We start from the raw sequence: 24,441 nt of genomic DNA on the forward strand, positions 1-24,441 counted from the left end.
GAGCTGGCCTGTGTGGCTTCAAGCTGGCCGTGGCCCTCGCTGGGCCGGCCACTCGGCCACAGAGAAGTCCTGGGGCCTTCCCTGCTCCAACGAGCTGTGGCTCTCAGAGAGACCCGGGAGCAGTAGCCCCACAGTACAGGAAGGACTGTGGCCAGAGAGTTGGGGCCTGTCGGCCCTGGGCCCATGCTTGGGGACAGTGCAGGGAGGTTCACACCAGTCCAGGGAGTTTACATACCCTGTCATGTTGGGCCGCAGTGGCGTCTCACCCAAGGCAGGCCCTTGTGGGTCAGTGGTGGAAGGCAGGCGCACGCTTCTCTGCCTCCTGGGATGAGGTCCCGGCTGATTCTCCCCGGGTCTGGAGCCCAGACCTTGGGCCCCTGAACTTATTTAGAGCAACAGCCTCGCGTAAAAGGCTTCCCCAGAGAGCCACGGGCCTCTCACCTCCTGACCCTTCCTGGAAAGCTGGCGCCCTGCTGCGCAGAGGGGCAGCCCCTGTGTTTTGAGAAATTGGCTGGAATTGGGATAGACTGTCGTCCTCTACAAAACTGCTTGAGTTTGGACGTTTTTGCTCAGTAGCATGAAGTGGCCCCTGTTTACTGTGATATTGAGCCAAATGCCATCATTTCTGTCCTCCATTATCAAACCCCAAATTCCCTGTGATGGTCCCACAAAGATATAAGGACTAATTCCTGGAACCCGTGAAGGTGACCTTATAAGAAAAAAGGGTCTTTGCAGCTGTGACCCCGTCAAGGATCTTGAAATGGGAGAAGAGGCTGCCTCCTCCGAGGGGGAGTCCTCACGAGAGGGAGGCCAAGGCTCAGACTCACACAAGGGTGGCGTGAGGTTGGGCCGTCTGTCAGTGTGGCCCCCCGCGCAAGGGCCCTGGGCCTCTGGAAATCGGAGGGCTTCCCTGTCAGGATTCAGCTCAGCATTCAGAGGGCTTCCTGGTTCTTCGTCTGGAAGGAGGTCTGGGGAGACAGGAGCATGCCCACTCGGGGGCCAGTGGTGGGGAGGGTGGGGAGGGCGTAGGGGTGCAGGGAGCTCCACTCCCAGGAGCAGGGAGTCCAGGAAGGTGGGACAAGCCCTGACCCCCTGCTGCGCCCACCCAGCACCCTCCCCTCTCCCACTTCAGGCAGCCTTCACCCACCCGCTCAGCCTGGCCCCCCGACCTCATCTGGGGCAGGGGAGGCCTGTGGTGCATGGCCAAAGGGGTAAGTGTGCACCCCCAACCCCCACAGGTGGCCTTTGTCACAAGCTGCCTGGGAAGGACAAGATTGCCTGAGCTTACAGGTCCCACAGCCAGACCTGACCCCTCGCCTCGCACGAGTCACAGACACCCAGAGAGGATTCCCGTTGCCCCCAAATGACCCACCACGTTCACCCTGAGTCCTTGGTTTTCTGGGATGATGAGCCCACCACCCAGGGTGAGGCATGCTCCGCCTGGCGCCATGCCACAGGGCTCTGCGCGTTGTGTGGCTGGGAGGCCCCTGCTGTGTGCCCACAGGGGAGCAAGTCTGTTTGAGGGTGCACAGGCTGTGCGCCACTCCTGTGGGCCTGGAAGGGGGGCACGGGGCAGCCAAGGAGCGGGGCACCCCTGGGGTCCTTGGGATAGCAGTGCTCTCTGAAAGTGTCCCTGCTGGCTGGAAGGGGCTCTATGGGCACCAGGCGGGCGATGCTAAGGGCTTGGGGCCTCCCCCACTCTGAGCTGAGGGGAAGCCCTCACACCCCAAGGGAACCACAGAACTGAAGCCAGGACACAAGCCAGCCCGAATCATCGCCCGTTGGGAGTCAGCCGCCCGAGTCACCCACAGATCACAGACGCTGGTCGCAGCTACCAGGCTGGGTGACCTCAGAGCTGTGCCAGCGCTTCCGACCAACGCAGCCGGCCGCCCTCACATTCTTTGGCTCATAGAGGCTGTTTCTGCCCCAAACCACACTCGGCTTTGGTGGAGGAGGCGGAATCTTAGGCTTGTGGGAATCAGATGGAGGAGGCTTTTTCCAGCCTGGTGGAAGCAGAATGGAAATCTGTGCTGGAAATAAAACGACCTGAAACAACAAAGGGCCTGGGCCTTCTCCAAAGGCTTCTGCACAAAGCCGCACAGAGGGTGGGGGCCGTCACGCAGAAGAGCGAGGGTGGGGCATTCAGGGGCCTGGGGGGACAGCTGCCTCCAGCCCAGGAGGCCAGGCACCGCTGGGGGCCGAGGGGCAGACCCTCGTCCTGGCCAGAACTGAAGACAGGCGTGGTCACCAGGCTGCTCTTAGCGCGCCAGGGCGCCTCCGGCCGCTCCAGGGCCCCTGCAGTCTCCGCCTCTGGGAAGGCGGTCACCAGCCCGGAGTGACCCTGCACAGGCGTCTCCTGCCCCCTCCAGGTCAGGGGCTCTGCCTGGGGGCTCTGCATCCCCATAGATGATGTCGCTGCCCAGCTGAACCATGAGTGGCGGTGGTGGATGGGGAAGGAGCCCAGAGACCTCTGAACACCCTTCGTGGGGCAGAACTCTGCGTAAACAAAGGCCAAAGTGCTCACCGGAGCTCTGCAGGGTTTATCCTGGGGAATCGTTCTAAGCGCAATAAAACGGAGACTTCTGGCAGTTGAGGCCTGCACTGTGTGGTGGCCTGATGGTCACAGAGGACCTATATGGCTGAGCTGGGACCCTCACCACGGGTCTGGGCCTCTTAGGGACGCCTCTCACTGCATGGGCCAGAGCCCCGCTCTCCACGAAGGTGGGTGTGCCCCTGACTGTCAAGCCAGTGAGACCCGGTCTCGGAGACAGAGCACCATACCGCGGGCTGAGCGCCTTCCCGGGGCCCGTGTTAGAGTTCCTGGGGGCGGGGCGGCCCTGTTCACCCCAGGTCTGCAGAGACGTGGGGTCTTCGGCAGCCAGCATGCCCCGCTACACGAAGCAGGCCCGTCCCAGGTGTGGCCATGGAGTGGAAGCAGTTCGGAGCTGCTCACACACCTGTGCGGGCAGGGCCCCTCCACACCACAGTGGTGGGAAAGACGGGGCCACATGCCCCCACGTGCCCTGGGTCCCACGCGGCCGCTGCCTGAGCAGGGGGACCTTTGGGGGCAGAGCCCAGAGATGGCAAGGCCGTGAGAGGGGCAGTGGCCTGCGTGGGCCGGCAGCCGGGCAGAGAGGAGCTGGTGTTTCACGATGCCGGCAGCTGAGACGCCCTTGAAAGATCAGGGAGAGAGGCAGGCACCCTGCAAGCTGCCCACAGGAGCGGGTCTGGAATCCATCAGACAGCCTGAGCCCTGCCCGGGGCAGCAGACAGCACGTGTCATCAGGGTGCACAGCCAAGACGGGAGGGAGGCCCGGAGCAGGTCCTGGGCCGGTGGCCGCAGCAGAGGGCCTTAGGTGGGGGGCCTGGTGGAGCTCAGACAGGTGCCCTCTTTGCCTTTGGACCCCACACCTTCCCGTCCTGGGAACATGAACACGTGACTTGTGGCCCCGAGACCTGGGCAGGGGCCTGGGCCTCGGTGGAGCAGGAGGCCAGGCCACCCTCAGCGGCTTCCTGGGCGTGAGCGTTTGTGGGCCTGTCCGTGTGAGGAGCACCCCCTCTTCTGCGATGGGCACTCCCATGATTAGGGCAGCAGCAGTTCCCACGGCCCAGGGCCCAGTGCCAGGGATGTGCACCTTGGCAGGAGGCCCCAGGGCAGGGGGAGGCATGGACGGGAGGCTTGGCTGGCATGCCTTCTTGTGCCAGGGAGCCGCCAGTACCGCCAGCCTCCCTTTGGAGAGGACAGAGCTCGATGCCACACCCACAAGGCTCGGGTGCTCATGGGGATGGTGGGGCGGGGTGCTCTGCCCAGCGGGCCCTGTCCCAGCTCCAGATTGGCTCCCTGGCACTGCCTGCACGGTCCTGGTGCCCAGGGCCCTGGGTCCCGCTGCTCCCCAGGGACAGCGGCTTCTTCCCCCACACCAGGGCCAGCAATGGGAGGGGGCATCTCGTGGTGCCCCCTCCGGCCTGCCCCGTGGAGCACAGGGTGTGGGCTCTGCAATTCCCTGCCCCAGCCCCCAACTCAAGCCCCATCGCCCCCCAGTCTTGTCCCACGCTCGTGCCTCCCTCTGGGGCCTCTCCTGCGGCGCCAAGCTTCCACCCCTTCTAGAGCCTGGCGCTCAGCTCTGCCATGGGCTCGGGTCCCTGACTGTGGCTCCTGCTCTTGCACCCACGCCACACAGAAGGTGCCTCATCGCTGCTCTCGGGGCTGTGTTCCCAGCGGGCACGGAGGTGGGTGCTGCAGGCAGCTGCAGGGGCACAAGCCAGGGCCCCCACCCTGCCTCCCTGAGGGGCAGAAGGCAGGCAGACCTTTCTGGGCTGACCCCGGAGGCCGCCTCCAGCCCTGACCCTCAGGAGGACGTCTCAGAGGCCACCACCTCACCTCCACCCTTGCACGTAACCCCTCGGGTCAAGAAGCCGATTTGGGTTCCCGAGGCACGAGGAGCTGCCCTCCGGAGGGCCGGCCCCTGGCCCTGGAAGCACCCCATCTCTCGTGCAGTTGAGTCACTGCCTTGTCCTCCAACAACCCCAAGGGTGACTTCACCCAGCTTGGCTCTGAGACCGACACCCGCCCAGGAAAGACAGAAGCGCCCGAGGGAGAGGCCCCGAGCGATGGAGAGCTTGCTGGGCTCCAGGACCCGTGGCCCAGGGCTCAGGGCCATGCCCATGCCCACCTCATACTCAAGACAGTGGGGGCATTGCTGGAGCCCCGCAGCCCTGAGCTTCGGCATTCCCACCCGTGAGGCGGGGGTGACGGCCCCCCACCCTGGTTCTCAGGCTCTGTGAGAAATAGCTTGTGGCTGTGGGCTGTGACTGCAAGGCAGGGTGTGTGGGAGGTGAGCGGGTCAGTGTCCCTCCCCCAGAACTGAGGGCCCCTGTCCCCAGCCAGCCAGACCTGTCAGCCCGTCTCCTGTCCAGGCTGTCTTTTCTAATCCAAGGCACCAGCCACCTTCGGGTCCTGCAGGATGTGGCCTGCGCTTGCCAGTGCCTCAGGTGTCTGCTGTGCCCCCTGGCCTGTGCGGACTGGCCCCTGGTGACTTCTGGCAGTGACTGAGGTCAGTGTGTCAGCCATCAGGGTCGTACGTTGTGAGAACGTGGTGGCTCAGCTCTTCCTGGTGGACGTGGTGGCTGCTGGTGAGGGCTGCCGTCTACACTGCCACAGCGAGAATGCAGCCCTAGGCTGCTTGGCAAGGAAGCCCTGAGAGCAGAGGCGACACCGACAGCCTCCACAGGCCAAGCTCCTCCATCCACTGGGCCCTGTGCTGGGGCGTCTGCTCAGCAGGACAGTCAGGCCGCCGAGCACGTGGGAGCCAGGCCCAGAGAATGGTGCCCATTTTCCCAAGGCCGCAACCCCAGTCTGAACTCGGGTACGGGCGTGTCCTCCCCCACCTTCCACTGTGTCAGTAAACACGCATCCATCCAACATGCAGCTGATGGGGGGCACGCCTACCCTCCTGGACCTCTGGTGCCCTGGGTCTCTGGGTGGGCAGGTCAGGGAATGAGAGGTGGGCGTGCCTGGGGTGGGGGGTCTAGTCCAGAATGAGAGCAGCCGCCGTGTGGCCTGGAGCCTGGTCCCCTGTGAGAGGAGACAGGGGTCCTGCCAGGGCCCCCCTGCGGGTGCAGAATAACTCTTGGTGGATATTGTGCAGTATGGGGATGAAGCTGGAGACGAGGGACTTCCCCGTTCACCATGGCAGACAGCCCGTCCGTGTCCGCCGGTTTTGGGCGCACCCCTCTGGGGGCACACAGGCGCTGTGGGTGGCACCCACCGGCTGGGAAGGGACACCCGTTGGTGACTTGCCTGGGTGCATGAAGATGCTGGCTGCAGGCGCTGTGGTCCGCTCTCAGTGCATCTCCATCCTGCGTGCACCGGGGGCCTTTGCTCTTGGGTCTCAGATGGCCTCCATTCTTGGACGGGACTCAATAGTTAGAGATTCATTTCATTAGCAGGCCCGTCTGACTTTCCTGGGTGGAACTCTCCCCGGGGGGACTGCCTGTCTTCCTGCTTTTCCCCTCCTGTTTGTGGCAGTAGCGATGCTGTAACCCACGTGCTAAAATCCACCCCTCGTCCGCGTGCACTGGCTGCCCAGTGTATTTGCCGAGCAGCCGCCACAACCACACTGCAGCCCTCAGACCTCCCCCTGCCCCCAAGAACCCCCTCCAGCCTCGTGCCACCACGGGTCTATTTCTGTTTCTAGAGATTTGCCTTTTCTGGAAATTCCCCAGAAGCAGGATCAGACAGTATGTGGTTCTATGCTAGCTTCTTCCCCTGAGCCCGGCTCTTTGCGGTTCATGCACCTTGTGGCGGGTCAGAGCTTTGCTCTTTGATGTTGCAAGTCACGTTCCGCTGCGTGGCCACACCGTGTTTTGTCTCTGTGGCCAGTTGGCGGGCATGTAGGCTGCTCTCGACTTGGGGCTGCCGTGATAAGGCCGCTGTGACACTGGCCTGTGGAGGTCTCTGTGGATGTGCACCCAGTTCACTTGGGTGGATCCCGAGGAGCGGGGTGGCTGGGTCCTGGTCAGCCTGGGTGGAACCTTCACACAGTTCTGGGCTGTCTCCAAGCGCTGCCCTATTTCACCCGGCAGCGCAGCAGGCCCCGTTTCTCCGCACTCTGGCCGATCCTGGGGTTGCCCATCCTTGAGCTCAGGGCCACCCCAGTGGGTGTGAGGAGGTCTCACAGTGGTTTAATTTGCGTCCTGTGATGGCTGGTGAGGTTGGCACCTTTTTGTGGGCTTATTTGCTATTCATATGTCTTCTTTGGCAAAATATTGTTTTAAGTCTTTTCTTTTTTAATAACCTTTTAATTTTGGCAGAATTTTAGACTGATAGAAAAGTTGCAGTAGTGGAGCAGGGGTCCCGCTCACGCCCCTCTCAGCTTTCCCTCAGGTGTACTCACACCTCCTGGGTGCACTCACACCTTCTGGGCACACTCACACCTCCTAGGCACAGTCACATCCCCCGGGCACACTCACACATCCCGGGCGCATGCACATCCCCCAGGCCCACTCACACCTCCCAGGCACACTGACATCCCCCCGGGCACACTCACACCTCCAAGGTGCACTCATACCTCCCGGGCACACTCACACCTCCCAGGTGCACTCACACCTCCCAGGTGCACTCACACCTCCCGGGCACACTCACACCTCCCAGGCGCTCACACATCCCCTGGGCACACTCACACCTCCTGGGTGCAGTCACATCCCCCGGGCCCACTCACACCTCCCAGGTGCACTCACACCTCCCGGGCACACCCACATCGCCCGGGCGCACTTACATCCCTCGGGTGCACTCACACCTACTGCCACTGCGACGGTCATTGAAACCTGGGGAAGCATGGTGCTTGGCCATGAAGGCATGCCAGGCTTTACTCGGATTTCAGAGGGCTTCCCACTGTCCTCTGAACCTCTTCCAGAACCTCATCCAGGACCCCACACGACCTGCGGTCTCCTCAGCCTCCCCTGGGCTGTGACAGCTTCTCAGACTTCCCTCAGTTTGCGTGGCCTTGACATTTTTAAGGACTGGCTGGGTATTCTGTAACATACCCCTCAATTTGAGATCGTCTGATGTTTTTCCTGTGGTTACTCTGGGACAGTAGGTTTGGGGGAGGAACACACAGAGACAAAGTGCTCCCCCACCTCCTACCAGGGATCCACACCGTCACCAGGACTTTTCGCAGGTAAATTGACCTTGACCACCTAGGTGGTCATGTTCACCAGGTTCCTCCACTGTAAATCGCTCTATTTCGGAAGCAAGGCATTATTAACTTCAGGGCACCCTCAATTTTGAGGAGGGGAGAGAGGGATTCAGTTCTTCCTCTAGAGAGGAGGCATCTACAGCAATTTTTTGGCGTTTTGTGTACAGGACATGCGTCTCTTCTTCCCTCTGTGTTCACATGCTCAGTCGTTTATCTACATCAGTGTGAGCTCATGGGTGGCGACTTTACACTGGGCCCTGATCCCGTGTCGTCCTTCTGGTTGCGCAGCTGGTCCAGCTTTGGCCATCAGTGGCTCTTCCAGGCTGGGCCCTGTGACCCTGTGACATACCCTATCCTTCTGCTTTTTGAGTATATCCTTACTTTCTGGTGCTACAAGATGCTCTGAGCTCATCTCATACATTCCCTGACCCAGTCCCAGAATCAGCCATCTCCCCAAGAAGCCCTGGTTGCTTTAACTGGAGGTGTTAGAAACCAAGATCTGGGCACCAGATGTGCTCATTGCTCCTGGGATGTTGCTGTTTCTAGGCCTTCTGAGCAGACAGAACCAGGGTGCATATATGTACATATCAACCCCTGTGTACACACAGGTCTTTCAGTGTTTCTCCATCTGTTCATCTGTATCTGTATTCAGTTAAACACGAGTTCACGCTGATGTCTGACGGATCCAGTACATACAGACCACACTAGCCTTTCCTTCTTGCCTGCCTGCATCTTCCCACCCCAACAGTGAGATGCATGGCTCCCCCGATCCACCATAAATTTATTTATCTGTCCAGCCCAAATATCCATATAGAAGAGTTTGAAAACTAACCCATCTCCTCTTGAGAAGCAACTCTACCAACTTCTAGTCTCAATGTGCAGTTGCATCCTTTGTCCTGGCATCAGAGTCCACTTCTTTGGTCCTTCGGTGTCTTTTTCTCACATTACTGAGGTCAGCTCCTTTCTCTCCACACCCCTCAGTGATATTGGGTCTTGTGTGTGACACAGGTGGAGCCTCTGGTCACAGTCCGCATCATCCCGTCTCAGATCTCCTGCCATCCTGGTTAGTTCATTTCTAATGTGCGTGCATTAAAGTTCACTTGCAATGGCGCACAGTTCTCTGGGTGATAAGTACTTGCAGCCATGTGCCCACCAGTGCATGCCATTGCCCCCCAGCCATCTCTGGGGCGTGCCTTTTGTGATCAGCCACTGTCCTCTCCCCCAGGAGTTCCCGTGGCTCTACATCCTCGCCGGCTCACCGTGGTGTCAGTTTCTTGGATGTCGGCCATTCTGATAGGTGTGTTCTGGTATCCCCACATTTTCATTTGCATTCCCCAGATAACAGATGGCAGTGAGCATCTTTTCTTGTGCTTACTGGCCATCTGTGTATCTTCTTTAGCCAAGTGTCTGTTTAGATCTTTTGCTGGTTGCTTAAGTGGCTTGTTTAGTTTCTTACTGTTGAGTTTTAAGAGTTCTTTATATAGTCTAGAAATGAGCACTTTATTGAAAATATGGTAAATCCTTCCAGTTGGATATTTGATTTGATTACCAAGAGCTTTTCACTTGACCCAATGTTTGGTGAAAATAGTGGGATCATCAAATCATCCACTGGAAGTATATGTCATGCTCCATCAAGAGAGTCCACATGTGCTATGTGTGACCCAGTGACTGCGGAATTATGAAGTGATAGACCCAACATTCCAATGGTACGAGACAAAAGGAAAAATTATTTCAGAAAACAGCACTGCATAAATAACATCTACGGGAAGGCTTGTATTCCAGAACTTTGAGGAGAGTATGACTGGGGTTTGCACACGCTTCCTGCATATAAACCTACTGTGGAAGAAATCATTAAACATCTTCAACTGAAATATGTTGTATATGCTTATCATGAACCTCGTTATTACCAGTTCACAGTACGATATCATGCAGCTCCCTGCGATAGTATCTATACTTATTTCTTTTAAGAAGAAATTTCTTCAGATTTTAAGCAAACTGGTTCTTGACCTTTCATGTGAAGTTTTCTTGCTTAAGTCTGAATGCCATCGTGTTAAAATGCAGAGAGCTGGTATGCAAAATGAATTGTTCTTTACATTTTCAGTTTCATCTCTAGACACTAAAAAAGGACCTAAGCCATGTGCAGACCATAATTGCGATGCTACCAAAGACTATCTAAGGCTAAAAATCACATAGATTTTTTAATCAACAAGTGGACATTCTAGGCACACATGTGGAACCCCTGCCTGAAATATTCTCTATTGAAGTTTTAGGCCATTACAAATAAACTGCTATGAACATTCCTGTACAAGTCTTTGTGTGAACATTTGTTTTCAGTTCTCAGGAAAACACCTATGACTGCGATTGCTGGGTCATACATGATCTGCAGCCCTGGGTCATACAAGCCCCATGATGGAATTCACTGTCTTCAATGCAATAGCAACCTGGTGTTTGGAGCAAAAGCATGCTTATACACCATTATTTTGAGTTCTTTGGTGGTTTATTAAACACAAAAGAATATTTTGAAGTATTAATGCATAATAAACCACTATTATGCCAAAATTAAACAGATTTTACAAAAAAATGTGATACACAAAGATTTTATCTTGGTCTATGACTTATAATTTCATTTTCATAACAGTGTCTTTCATAGAGCAAATTAAAAATTTTGATAGAATCCATTATATCAGTTTTTTTCCTTTCACGAATCATGCTTTTGGATGTCGAAGAAAAAAAACTTCTTGGCAACCTCAAATTCAAGCAGACTTTCTCTCTAGTCTCCTGGAGGTTTCCTGCCTTTGCATTTTACATTTAGGCGTGTCATCCGCTTGGAGTTTCCTTTGCACCACCGCCAAGCATCGGTTGGTTGTAGATGGTATGGCTCCGCTTCCAACCTCTGTTCCGTCCCATTGGTCTCAGTGTCTCTCCCTGTGCCAATAGCACTGTGTCTTGATCTCTGCAGATTTATAGCTCAGTATGTTATTTTGCATTTCTGTTGTGAGGGGTGAGGGTGAGCTCTTTTTATGTGTTTGGGAGCCACTTCTGTGAACTGCCTGCTCATAGCCTTTGTCCCCTTTTCCTTTTGTGGTGGTTTTCTTAGTGAGTCTAGGTGCTTTTTATATATTAAAGGAATATCTGTTATCTGTTAGATGTGGGTTAATTCAGCATTTATGAGGCTCCATGCCCTGCACCATGACCACATAGTGACTTGGTGTCCACGGTTTGCCCATCCAGCAGGGGCAGGACACAGGATGGACATACAGGGCTTGCTGACCTGGTTTCTCCAAGCAAAGCCCCCAGACACTTAACAGAAGCTGGCAGAGAGCACCAAGGCTTGGACACCACTGCCCTTGTGCCGCCGCAGGGAAAAGGTGGCCTAGGCTGTGTCTGCCCTCTCTACCCAGTGCCAGACAGCAGACACGTATGCGGGAGCCCAGCAGGGAAGTCCCGCTGCAGCTCCCAAGCTGACTGCAGCACAGGGCCCGGTGCCAAGACCACCATCGGGACCTGCAGGGGACAGGGGCGTCTTCCTCTGGGCATCAGTGTAGCCACGGGTCTGGGGCTGGGAGACCCATCTGTTGGGTAATGGTCCACCCAGCTGTGTTGCGGAGAAATGTGCCAGGTACCATTCACACACATGCTGTACCACCAGGCTTAGCTGGCAGTGGGGCTTCACCCAACAGTTCCAAGGAGCCCAGCAAGGGCAGGGAGGTGGCTCTGCTCTGCTCCGAGCCCTGTCCTGGCCCCTTGCCTGCCCACACGGCTGCCCACCACCCCTGGGACCTCATTGCCACCGAGATCACCCTCACTCCCACTGCAGGGCAGCCGCACCAGCTTCTCAGGGCCTCAGGCCCTCCAGGCTAATTAGAGAAAGCCAGGGGAGGAAGTGGCAGTGAGAAATGTCACCTTACTAATTTTTTTTAAACCAGCTGACCACTGAGTTTCAGGCCAACTCAGCTAAGGGGCAGGAGAAAGAGGAGAGAAAATAAATGGAACAGAGATCTGGCAGGACCTCACTGTCCAGGCCCGACAGCCCTGCTGCTCAGCGGCCAGGGCTCCGAACCCATCCTGAGAAGAGAAGCGGAGGTGCTGGGTAGCTCGGCCTCTGGGGGCAGGGGACACAGGGCGGACTGGGAGGGTGGGAGCAGTAAGGGAGATCACAGGACTCCGGGGAGGTGAGGTCCGTGGGGGTCTCAGGAGGAAGGCCAGTGACTGCTCAGGGAAGGGGCAGCCCTCGGCCGCCTGCTACCCGGCGCCCACCCCCTGGGTTTGGAAGGGACCCACGCCTTCCTCCTGGTCTGACTTCTCTCGTCTGAGTGTCCCTCTGGGGTCTCTGACCTCAGCCGCCTTCTGTTGTGGGTGGTCCAGCTTGGCCTCACGGCTTTGAGGCCTTGGCTTTCTGTCCTGACTCTGTCAAAGGCTGCGGTTTTGCTGGATAATCTTTGTGGCTCTGGCGTGTTGCAGGCCCCCCACCTGCCCTCCCATGATGGAGGAGGGCATGGCGGTGCCCCAGGCTCTGTGGTACCCTCTCAGCTGGTGAGTGTCCCCAGGCTTGAGTGAGTCCACGCTTTACCTGGTTCCCAGACACAAAACCCCAGAGCCCACCTGTATTCAAGCGGCCCTCCCCAGCTGATTGGAAGCCCATGGGCATCTGTGTGGGGGCTGGGCTGCAGGGACCATCCACGCGGCAGGGACAAAGGACCTCCCCCACCAGGTTCCCAAGCGTGCACGTTCTTTTCTTTTTCTTCCCAGCCCTCATCCTCAGTTTCATCTTTTCTCAACTTTTCCTGTGCAATTTTCAGGCACCCAGGCCACTGGAAAGAGCCGTGTGCTGAACACCATGTGCCCAGCACCCAGTCCCCCTGGCCCCGCTGTGCCCCATGTGGTTCCCTGCAAGCTTGCCCATCTCCACAGCACTGTGTCCAGCCGTCTGTCCATCCCTCAGTCCATCCTACTTTGTGATGCCTTTTTAAGTAATTTCCTCCACCTTCATTGATCCACGGCAGGGGAGGCCACCCCCCAGCGTCCCTGCCCAGCCCTGAATCAGTCTCTCCATGCCAGGTGCCCTTCAGCCCCGCATTTTCTAGAAACCAGGTCTAGGGGCTGTAAGCGCCTGGATGTGTATGGAGGAGGTTGCCAACAGCAGCCCTCTTCTCCCCGTGCAGTCTGGTGCCAGATCCACTGTCCCGGTGGGTCGGTTCTGAAGGCCGCCTACCCCTGGACAAGCCCACCCTGTCAGGATGGAGGCCGCTGCCCAGTAGGGGCTGGCAGGGGCCTGCCCAGTGCCCTGCCACCTGCATGGAAAGCAGGAGGCGCTCTGTCTGCCTGCACACGAGCCCAGCCATGCCAGCCCATCAGAGCCCTTGAGGGCACGTGGACATGGGCCATGGCTCACCAAGCCTCAGACTGGGCACAGCCCCCAGGGCTGGGGAGTTGGTGCCAGGACCCCATTTGGGGACCCACAGCTCTAAACAAGCACATCCTTCTCTCCAGGTGGCCCCGGGTAAAGCCCTGCTCAAAGGCGTCCAGAGCCCACCCGCCAAACCCACCACGATGGGCCCACCAGGAAAGGGCAGGCCAGTGGCACCATCTCCCCGCCCTCAGGGTCCCCCCAAGGGCCCCTCCCCCCAGCCCACAGGCCCCCACCTCGGGGTCCTTCCTGAAGAACCGTTTCCCAAAGCGAGGCCCTGGACACACGCAGATCCCGGGGGCCCTGGGGTCTTGTGCCACCGGGCCATGAACAGGCACTGTCGCTCCGGGGCTCCTTGGGCCCGTGTCCTCCACGTGTCGTGTCGGGCTCCTCCTCCTGCACATTAAGGAATCCCTCCTCCCCCTGCACATTAAGGAATCCCTCCCGACAGGGCCCAGGCTCCTGTGGAGGGACAGCAGCCCTGGCTGCCTGCTGAGCCCGCCACGTCCCGGCCCGTGTGGCGTCCTGCTAGGCTGGCCCCTGGGGTTCGGTGAGTCGCCAGCATGGGGGGCGATGAGAGGCCACCAGGAGGGCATGGCTCGTCCATCCGCCTGGCAGGAGCTGATAGCCCCTCGCTGAGCCCACGCCCGCTCCGGGGCTCCTTGGGCCCGTGTCCTCCACGTGTCGGGCTCCTCCTCCTGGCTCTGCCGTCTTGCTTTCCTGCCCCCAGGCGGGCGCTGTCCTGCTGGAAGCTCCCGTATGGTGGCTGACTGCTGAGCCCTCTGGGGACCACACTCGCCCTGCCACGCACTCATCCGGTTTGGGCTCAGGGATGTTAGCACTGTCACTCGGTGATCACCAGTAACGGATTCCATGGCAAAGCTGCCGTGGCAAGTCTGACAGAGACTACAGAGCGCAAGCACAGGTGCGGCTTGTCACAGGGAGGGGGTGGGCCAGGGGCTCAGGTGGCTTCAGGGGCTTGGAGGCTGAGCAGGGGGCCAGCCGGGACTGCCCGGGGACAGTGGGGCGTGAGGCCTGAGGCGGGAGCTCCTGGCGCAGCCGCACAGGGAGGCCAGCTGCCTGGTCGGCGCTGCTGGGTCCCGACCATGCCCAGGAGCAGAGTGCAGGCGGCGGGCAGGGCCGTTGGGGCGAATGAATGAATGAAGCTGGCAGTGGAAGCCATGTGCTCCCCTGGCATGGGGTGTGCCAGGGGAGGGGGGTTAGAGCCTTGGGGAGGCGCTGGGGCCTGTGCCTTCTAGCGCCGTCTGGGTCCATGTCCACTCGGCAAAGGACCATCGTGCGGAATGCCCACAAACCAATAGGAAAAAGGTGATACCCTAACAGGAAAACGGGCAAAGGTCTTGAACACACATTTGCCAAACAAACCATAAACGTGCTCGGTGACGGACACCAAGGAAAAGGACTGAAGCCCCACGAGATACACACCCAGACACAGAGGACAGACTCTGTGCGGCTCCACGTCCCGGAGGACGAGAGGGGTCAGTCACGGAGGCAGGAAGGAGAAGGCGGCCGCCAGGGCCAGGGCAGAAGGGGAGTCCGTGCCGCATGGGGGCAGAGGCCAGTTTTACAAGGTTAGGGGTGAGTGGTGGTGGCCGCAGAAGGGAGAGCGCACTTCACAAAGTAAACTCGGTCCCCAAAGTCATCGGAATGACAAATTTTACACCATGTATGTTTTACCACAATTACAAACAACAACATGGTGAAGTCATGAACAGAGTTGGCAAGTAGGCGGCCCCACACCCATAAAAGTCACCGAGCTGACAGCTGACCAGCCGGCTCTGCGGCCTGTCAGGCTGGTGCGGGCGCCCGGGGAGGTGGCCACGGCCGAGACTAAGCCTTTACCTGGCATACTCGGTGTGTGGTGATGTAGTGAGCTGACCCGCGTGCTGTTCTGCTTTGACAGCCTGGAAGGGCCCTTGGGATGAAGGGCCACAGCCCTGTGCCAGAGAAGCTGATGTTGGGGGCACTGCCAGCCCCATGCAGACAGCCATGCTCTTTCAGAAGTGCACACACACAGGGGAACCCCAGGGCAGGAGGGGCCCCAGACCAGAAGCTGCCCCTCAAAAAGGTCCAGAGTGAGTGGCAGAATTCAGGAGGAGGTGGACAAGAAGCCCCAGGGAAGTGGCAGCGGAGACCCATGAAGACAAAGGCCCACCCCTGGGAACCCATGGAAGGGACCCCACAGGGTGCCCCCAACCCCTCCCTGGATGGGGTGCCTCATTTTGTGCTTTGGTTGATCCTACACAGAATGCCCATGGGAAGGGGACAGACAGGATAACCCCCTCCTCGAGGGGCACCCTATCCTCCAGGGGACGCCATGTAGCGACCAACAAGAATACGTTAGGTTCCTACCCATTGACTCAGAGGAGCCCTGGGGGCACACGGGGTGGGAAATAGGGAGGTGTGAAGGAAAAGTTGCCATGGCACCTCGATGGCTGTGCCCATCCATGACGGTTTGTGACCGTCTGTGACCATGCATGCCTGTGTCTGATCGTAGCAGTTGGAGGAACGTTAACACACACTCCCCCCTACCCCCAGTGGCCTTTGCAGACCTGGGGTGGGGCACTTGGAGGGTGGCTGGGAAGAAGCCCAGGCAGGGCCCTGGCCCCGGGTGTGCCCGGCAGCCCCCAGCCCCACCCTCCACCCCCAGGGCTCCACATCAGGGCGATTTCCTTGAGACAAGCGAAGCCCTGTTGCCGCTCCTTGAACGTGTCTAGATGCTTGTTTGTAACCTGCAGGGTCTGTGTGGCTGAGAGAGAAGAGCCGAGCAGAGGACGGACCCGCAGAGATGCCGCCTTTGGCCAGGGGTCCCGCAGGTAAGGGGCAGCTTCTCTTCTCTTTGGGGTTTTATTTGGCACCACGTCCTGCCTGATTTACTTACACCTGTCGTCATGGTTACATTGTGCGCGGGCTAGCATTGCACTGCCAGTGTGTGGTTAGTGTTGAGCTGACACTGGTGCACAGGCTGGTTTGTGCCAACCTTGGTGCCCGGTCAATGCCAAGCCAACAATGGCACATGGTTTGGGGGTGGTTCTGGACAAAGAAATTTGATCCAGGCATTCGAGTGGTTCTCAGAATAGAAAAAATAGTCTCCAACCAGGTCTGAGGCGTTTGGTGGAAAGGGCTCTGGTGCCGGCTCTGTCCCCAGGAGGGGTAAGGCAGCGCTGGGGATGCACTGCATGCCAGGGACCATGGCTCCACCTGATGCTTCTGGTCTGCATGTCCATCCTGTGCTTTAGGCTGGAAAGTGGGGGTCATATCGAAGGCTGGCCCTGGCGGAGCAGCCCCCAGGGCCATTGGGAGGAGGGCTGCATGTGGGGCATGCTTGTGCCACCTGGTGTACCCTCAGCCCCACCCCCCCGTTCAGGTTTCCGTGAGAAGGGAATGATCTTCCGACGTCCACCCGCTGAGATACTGTGGGAACATCTGGGGCCAGGCTGTGCGGCGGGGCATGTAAGAGGTGCCGAGCGTTGCCAGGGTGAGCACAGCACACAGCCAGCGCTCATCCAGACGTGCCCTTTCCAACCCAAGACCCTTGTCCGTGGGTGCCTGTGGGCTGTGGCCGAGTGCCACGAGGAACAGCCTGGCTGTAAACTCATCAGGGTGTCCTGCCCGAGGCAGTGACACGTTCGGAGGGCCACTGCGCTCACGCTCCCCGGCCGGCAGACGCAGCTGTTCACCACGTCTATAAAAGTGCTTCCTCGGAATGGCTTCCCGGGCTCATCTCTGACGAGGTTTGCGAGGGGAAGCAGGCGTCCTGCAGCGCACCACTTCCTGGCAGCCCTTGAGCCCCATGAACCGGCACACAGAACCCAGAACGTCCTGACACTCAGCCTCAAGGGAACAGCAGGACCCGTGCAGTTGTCAGGAATGTGGCCAACACATTAGGTCGTGAAACCTGCCAACCCGCTTTCCCATTTCTAATGATTCAAGACATTGCTGCACAAATTGTTTATTTTAGCCTTTGACATTTATGGGAGCAAATGCCGGGTGGTAAGCCGTTGCTGGGTGAGGAGCCAGAGGGCTGACCCGGAGGGGTCACGAGGAAACTTCTGGGCGTGATGGAAATCGTCTCCATCCTGGCAGGGTGTGAGTCAGACGGGGGGATGCCTCTGTCAAAGCCCATTGGCTGGAACCCTCCCTATGTGTGTATTTCAAGTGTATGTGTACATTTTCCATTCAGTTAATAGTGTGTGCTAAGGTGTTCAGGGATGGCGCACAGAGGTGTCTGCCATTTCCTTTGATTTTGGTGCCAAAAAATAAGATGGAGCAATGGACGGACGGAGGGATGGGGATGTGGGCACATTTGTGCTGAGGCCGATGGAGAGAGGTGTGAACACCCATGGGCCACAGCGGTGACCTGTGGCTGTTTGCCACACTGTCCTTTCAGCTGCCCAACAGGTTTGACCATTTTCCTAATGGAATGTTGGAGAAAGATTCTGGGTGGGGGTTATGGCTTATACTGTTTTCTAGGCCTTGTAAAGTATCTTATGATGGACAGGGGTTCAGGGAGCTGGGGCAGGTTTGCAAAGTGAGCCGCTTTTCTGGTCCCCCACCAAGAAGTCCCAGTCAGCCGTGAACCAAGGGAAGGCCGGGCCCAGGGGTGCCCAGGGCCGCTGGCTTCATCCGTGTTTTGATGACGTTGCAGGTTTATGAGCTGGCAGGGCCCCTGGCTCCCCTGAAAACAGGCTCCAGGGAAACCAATCAGGAAGCCAGCCACCAACAGGCCCAGGGTGCAGATGGGCAAGGAGACAGGGCCTCAGTGCCATCCTGAGGGCTTTTACCAGCAGGGCCAGCATGGAGCAGAGTCGGGGGTGCAAAGGGATGGGGTGCTGCAGCCCCACAGGGGGCAGGCGCCTGGGTGAGGGGCTGTGCTTGGCCCTCCCCTCAGCCAGCTGTTCCAGGCTCACAGACTCACCACTTGTCAGCACGCTGTCCGTTCCTCTGTGCCGAGGTGCTCCGGGCAGGCCCCCGTCCCAGCTCCACATGGGGAGAAGTTGGCATCGCGTGTGTATCCTCCCGCTAGTGACCCTCTGCAACCTAGAGGCCTGGCGAGCCCAGCTGCGGACTCAGAGAAAGGTCAAGGGTTGCCTGGTACCAAGTTTCAGAGCCCCAGGCACCACATTATGCCCACACAAGCTGGAGAAGATGCCACCCCTGGCCTCGGGGCTGCAGGAGCTGAATTCTGTGATTGTGAGTCGCGAGGCTACTGTTTGGGGCCAGAACACTGCCCATGCCTCTGACATAGTTCTGTGTCTAGCCCTTTCTTCTTTGCTTTTGCTGTCCTTTTCCAAATTCAAACACGTTACTTTTTGCAAACCACAAACTCAGGATTGGGAGGGACAGTGGTCAAACCCACAGGACAGTCCAGAGACTGGTTGGAACAGAGCTGGGCCTGGACCCCAAACTCCTGGCTCCTAGGCCAAGGGCCTCAAGCCAGGCCAGCTTTGGGACAAGTGACAGAGAGCCCACATGAGGAGGCTTGGGCAGCAAGAGAGTTCATGGACCCACATGACAGAGCCACCCGGGTGCAGGTACTGCTGGGCTCTGAGGTCAAATGATGCCTCCAGAGTTTGATTCTTCTCCCTAACCTGCCCCTGAGCTTTTTTTGGGTAGCTCCAGAGCCACAGTCGCCACCACCCCAGGGCCAGGGGAGGGCCACGTGCCTACCCCTGAACCAACCCTGTGGCTGATGGTAGAGGGCGCTGCCTGGCTGAGCTGAGGCTGGGTGACTGCTCCTGTGTCTGGTGGGGCCCACATCACCCACAAGAGGGTCTGAGTGTCAGGCAGGGCTTCAGCCACGCGAGGGGCCATGGCTGCAGGTGTCCAGAGCAAATACACTTCACCAAACAGAGGGCTTTCTGGGACTCGCAGTGAAGGCCCTGGGTCAGCTCTGGTGTCGCTAGCTCGACGCCCTGGGGACTCACAGTCTGGGGTGCCTGCATTTTGTTTCTATTTCTGAACCATCTGTACCCACTGATGCCTCGTGGTCTGGGCAGCCAGCCAGGGATGGGATTCTCTTCGTGGGAGAGGCATGCCTTTGGTCCCTGGAGGTGTTGTTCATCCTGGTCCTCCGGAGATGGATGAGTGCACACCGTGGGTCCCAGGTCGCTCCCCTAAGAAGCCCCCACCCTTCCCCACAGAGCCCTCTGCAGGTGAGGGCTCAGGATTGAGCATGCCCTGAAGTGTGGCAGAACCGACACACTCCTTGGAGTCGCAGGGCAGCTGTCCTGGTTGCTGACATGTGCTGTTGTCAGGGGCTCCATCCCCAGGTGGCGGCTGGGGCTTTCTGCCTGTTTGCACAGCACATTCCTCTCCCTCCCACTTCCTCCGCCCCCCACACCTGCCTGCAGGAGCCAGGCCCACATGCCATCCTCTGGAGGCTGGGCACGTGGGGGCCGCTGATCCGGGCTTCAGAGGCCACCTTCACCCCCGCCCCCCGCCACCCCCACCTGGCTGGGCCCCTGCTGGGGCTTTGTCTCCAGCAGGTGCGGGAGGGGATGCAATGTCAGCACCAGTGAGATGCCATCTCTCAGCTGGGCTGAAACTAAGCTGTGCCAGGCACCCAGGTAAAGGGCCGTGATCCAGGAGGGAATGCAGAAGGGCCTCCATGCTCCCCGTGTTGCATGTGGCCCATGGGCTGGGCATTTTCACGCATTCTCATTATTATGTGTCTGCTGGCTGCATCAAGTGAATATAGGCAAAGCACAGGAGAGCAGCAGGTCAATAGCAAGGCGCCCCCTACAAGCCCACTCCGCCCAAAATGCACTGTCTCCACCCCGCCAGGCTCTCCGGGTGCAGCTGCCTGGCCCGGCTGTGCCTCCACAGAGGCCATGTTCCTTGTGCCCTTTTACTCTCCCGCTTCGCTGTGCGTCTCACCACTGCAGTGCCCCCGAGCTGGACGGCAGCCCTGGCCCCAGGCCTGCCGAGCAGCACTTGCTGGCCTTAAATTTTCTCCTTTTCTTTGTCAGTCATGTGTGGCGAAGTGTATCTCACTCCTCATTCAGCCTCTGACCTTACTGCAATTGTAAGTACACACTGTTCAGAGGTGACGCAGCTCTGGCATGAGGAACACTAACCCTCCCCAGGCCTTCTCCACACGGCACCCTGTTCTGACCTCGTGGAGTTACACCCAATTCCTGGGGCCGATTCCTGGGGCCTTTGCCTCCGTGTCGCTGTGAAGACGAACGTGTCACTGCCTCTGAGCGCTCTGTTTAGGTGGTCCGTGTTCGTTCCCCGCACTAGACCTCCCACGCCCACCCTGGTTAGCTCCATGGCCAGCGCTGACTCCGAGTGTTCACGTAGCCTCCGTGCACTGTCAAGCTAGTTTGTTATCAGTGTCTTGGGGTTTTGCTGGTTGGCTGTGGTTGGTTGACTGAACCCCAAACTGTCTGCCGGTCATGGGATCCCCTCCCGATACTTCCCAACACCTTAGACCGTCTGCCCACCCATCTTAGCCGGGTGTCAGAGCCCGGAGCCCAGCTCTCCTTCTGGAACCGTCCCTTCTCCGTGTCTCCAGGAAGTGTCTCGCCTCGCTCTTAGGTTGCATCCACATCTTCCAAGGTCTCTGTCTCTCCTTTTCCTGGTTTTTTACTCCCTTGACTTCTTGGAGCGCAGCCCCCAGCAGCTCCCTGCGAAAGAGTGCTGGCAGGCACCCGGCGGAGAGCATGCATTCATTCTGCTCTGCCACTCACATCCTGTGGGGCACGACTTGATTTCCGTTCGCCGTGAGCACCTGTGTGCACTCCATTTCTCCTGCCGGGATATCACCTCCTCCCCTTCCACCCATCCAAGTTGTCACCAGTCTTTAAGGCTAAGCCACACTGCCACCTCCTCAGGAAGCCTTCCAGACCTCCTCAGTCCTAATGATAACTTCTTTCTTCTAATCCTTACGATGCTTAGGATTGGCATTATTCCTTCAGCATTTATGCTCACATTTGCTCACTAACTCAGCACACATTTCCTGAGTCCACAATCAATCAAAAACAGGCCCTCCTGTCAAGGAGAATCCTAGAACATTCAAGCCAGAAGCGACCCCTGACACCGCCCCAGGTGAACCCCTGTCATGTCGATGGCAAGGCTGAGACCCAGAGAATTCAGGCACATCTTTGCCCATCAAGGACCCGGCCCAAGTCTCCCAGCTTCCGGGCTCTTGCTCGTCCTGATAATGCCTGCAGAGACAGGAACCCTAATACAGAAGTGACATTCACATAGGAGCGCCACCCCCATGCCATGAGGCTGGACATTATTTACTCAGTTTACAAATGAGGAAACCGAGCCAGAGAGGAACAAAGTGGCCTGTGAGCAGAGGAGCTCAGAGAGAGGCGCCAGCAAGCGTGCACCGCGCTCTCTCCCTGGGCCCCTGGGCCTCAAGACCCTGATAACAGGCGTCAGAAATGCACAGCCAGCAGGCCTCCTGTTAGGGTTTACGGAGCAGCTCTGCAACCCCCAAGCACATGCCTGCGTGTCTTATGTGGAGGGGAGGGAACCCTCACAGCATCGCCTACCCAGGAAATAGCTTTCTCTGGCCAAGAGCTCATTCTGTCCATCAGGACGATGGGCATTCCTGCGTGTCGGAGCCTGTGGCTGTCAGGTCACAGGGCAGACAGACTGTCTGGTGACTGCTTGGGAAACTGCTGGCTCCCGTCACAGCCGCGATGCGCTCCCAGGAAGCCCCCTCGGCAGCAGTGGGCTGTGGACAGGCCGTCTGTGGGGGGCTCTGTTCCAGAGACGTGGGGCATTTACTGCAGACGGGAGCCGTCGTCACGCGTGTGTGCATACCAGCAGGAGCTGATATGTGCTCCGAGCGCCGCTGGGGCATCAGCCTGGCTGTGGATTTCCGTGCAGCGGATGGGTTTTCAGATGAAAGGCAAAATTTCCTGTGCACTTGATTTCAAAGTTGTATCTTGGGTACTTCCCCCTTTCTCTTAAACTGTGCCATAATGGGAAAAGAAAGATAAATTTTTTGCAGGATAGGGTGGACGCTGGGAGCTCGTTGCGCAGCCTGCATCTGGCGCAGTATATGACACCCCTTCCCTGGTAGATCTGGCACCTCCAGCAGAGTAGGGCCGTGACATCCCAGGGCCATGACATCCCAGGGCCGTGCACAACTTCACACAATGAATGAGCTTGTGGGGTTCAGTTCAAAGAGCCCCGCCCAACCAGCCTCATACTGGAGATGTGAGTCATCCCCTTCCCACGGGATTCCTAAAAATTCCTAAAAACTCTGTCCTTTCATATTTGATTTTACACTAATAATTGTTGAGACTCTGAGCATTCTACATTAAGTCAAGTCACTGGGAGTGGTTCCTGCCTGGCCACCAGCACTCCCACCCCCATCTCCTTGACCGTCCCACACCCACTGTCGCCCACAGGTTGGGCCGGGGCACAGGGTTCCAGACGCTTGGGTTCCCCACTGCCCCCCCACACACACCCGTGTCCTGTTAGCACGCCCACTGCAGCTTTGAGGAAGGGACTTCTGTTCCCAGAGGTGACCGCCGCGCCCTGAGAACCAGCCTTTCTCCGGGATGGACCAGCAGACGCGGCCGGTGGAGGCTCTTCCGGGCCCCTCCCTCCTCCTGCAGCTGCACAAAGGCCCTGGGGCCGCGGGCCGCAGCTGCCAGCTGAGCCGAGTTTCACTGTGTTCAGTGCTGTGTCCTCTCCGAGTTGCCCACTCAGGAAGCTCTGTTTGGAGCAAGGCTGGCAGCTACCACGTGCCAAGGAGGCCCAGGTAGAAGCCGTAGGAGGCGAACCCAGAAACATGTCCTGCTGTTCCTAACTTTCAGTATTAGGAAAGTGAAATACAACGAACAGAGGGTGCGGAGACATGCATGGCCCTCCTGGTCTCAGATTTATGCCTTCTGAGCCATGGGCGTCTGCTGAAGGGGCTGCCCTGGGCCTCGGAGGAGCAGCCCTTACCGAGGGCATGGTGCCCCACGGCCAGACCACCCCCTCCAGGGCCAGACCTGCTCCTCTCGCCCTCCTCAGCAGGTGCCCAGGCCATGTGCAAACTCCTTCCAGGACGGAGAACTCAAGTACGAGGGCAGAATATTCCATCTTTAAACAGATGGGTCTGCAGGAAATGCCTTCCACCTTTGAAGCCAAGCTCCGCATCCCCACTGGGCCCGCCCACTTGGCTCCAGTCTCCCGTGTGAGGGGCAAACCCTCTTCTACATCATGGCAGCCTTGACCCTGGGCCTTTGACCGTGAGCTTCTCCAGAACCACCTCTGCCCTTGGGGGACACAGACACACAGCAGGAAAAGCCCAGGCCTGCGGTGCAGGGGCCTCCAGCTGGCAGGGTGATGGCAGATAAGACAGAGGGGCCCCGTGAGCCAGGGGCCATGCACCCCAGGCGGGGGGACAAGGTGGGCTGGAGCTCAGACGCTGGGCAGCGGTGGAGGGCAGGTGGTTCGAGGCACAGGCCTCTCCAAGATAGGCCTTTGGAGAAAGGATCGGGGTGCCAGGGAGCGGGGTCCTGGGGCTCCAGCTGCCTTGAGAGTAGAGCACGGACAGTGTCTTCAAAGGTCTGAGGAAGGTTCATCTGGACGCAGCTCCCTGGGGCCACCTGCCAAGCCCAGTGACAATTTGCCACGAAGTTTAGACGGTAGAGTCCTCGGCGAGGGTCCTGGGGGCTGAGCGGGCTGCAGGGTGGGGTCGGATCCTCGGGAGCCCACCCCACCCACCACCAACCCCTCCAGATGTGCTGGGCAGCCTCTCTGGCTGGGGCCCACGCCCGCTGCCTGGGGCCGCCTCTGGTGGGTGAGGGGCACTGGCCAGGTGGGCCTGCAGCGCCACAGGGCGGGTGGGGGGATCGCATCTCCTTGCAGTGGCTGCCTTGCCCAACCCCCTCGGGGCAGCCCGACGCTGCAGTGGGGACAGCGTGCCTCAGCAGGTGGGGGGCTCCTGGGCGCCCCACAGACCAGGAGGGCCCAGCTCCAGGCTGTCTGGGAGGCATTTGGGTTGCTTGGCCTGGGAAAAGAAACCTATATCTCTCACTTCTGTCATGGGATTGATGTCCCTTGGCCTGAGGTCGCTTTGATCCCCCAAGAGCTGGCCAGTCTTCTAGAAGCACTGGCACTGCTGTGCAGAGATGGCCCTGCCCTTGGCGGGGGGCGGAGAGCATCGGGGACGGACCCAAGCTCAGAGCCAGGCTCCACCCCACAGGCCAGCCGTCCTTGTCTCGCAGCCGAGGCCACTGGAGACATAGCACCTGCGCTTCAGTGGCTGAGCCAGAACCCAGACGGAGCAGAGGGCCTGGACGGCAGCCCGCAGGGGCGGGGACGCGACATCTCCGCACCCTGAAGCAGACCGCATGC

At 58.7% G+C, this 24,441-nt stretch overlaps 1 protein-coding gene and 1 pseudogene across 4 annotated transcripts in view; both read left to right on the forward strand.

Annotated features, from left to right (window-relative positions):
- The window catches only part of BANP (BTG3 associated nuclear protein), a 223,671-nt gene extending 207,737 nt beyond the window's left edge, over nt 1-15,934 (forward strand). The window contains exon 14 of one of the 4 annotated variants that reach the window (XR_012126924.1): nt 15,864-15,934. The gene's annotated coding sequence lies outside the window, so the exon portion shown is untranslated. The remainder of the gene's footprint in view (nt 1-15,863) is intronic. The other 3 variants (XR_012126921.1, XR_012126922.1, XR_012126925.1) reach the window with 3 other exon arrangements.
- LOC118967523 (zona pellucida-binding protein 1-like) lies at nt 3,153-13,874 on the forward strand (annotated as a pseudogene).
- Nucleotides 15,935-24,441: the final 8,507 nt, after the last annotated feature.

This window comes from Manis javanica, chromosome 17, assembly GCF_040802235.1.
Source record: "Manis javanica isolate MJ-LG chromosome 17, MJ_LKY, whole genome shotgun sequence".
Classification (NCBI taxonomy): domain Eukaryota; kingdom Metazoa; phylum Chordata; class Mammalia; order Pholidota; family Manidae; genus Manis; species Manis javanica.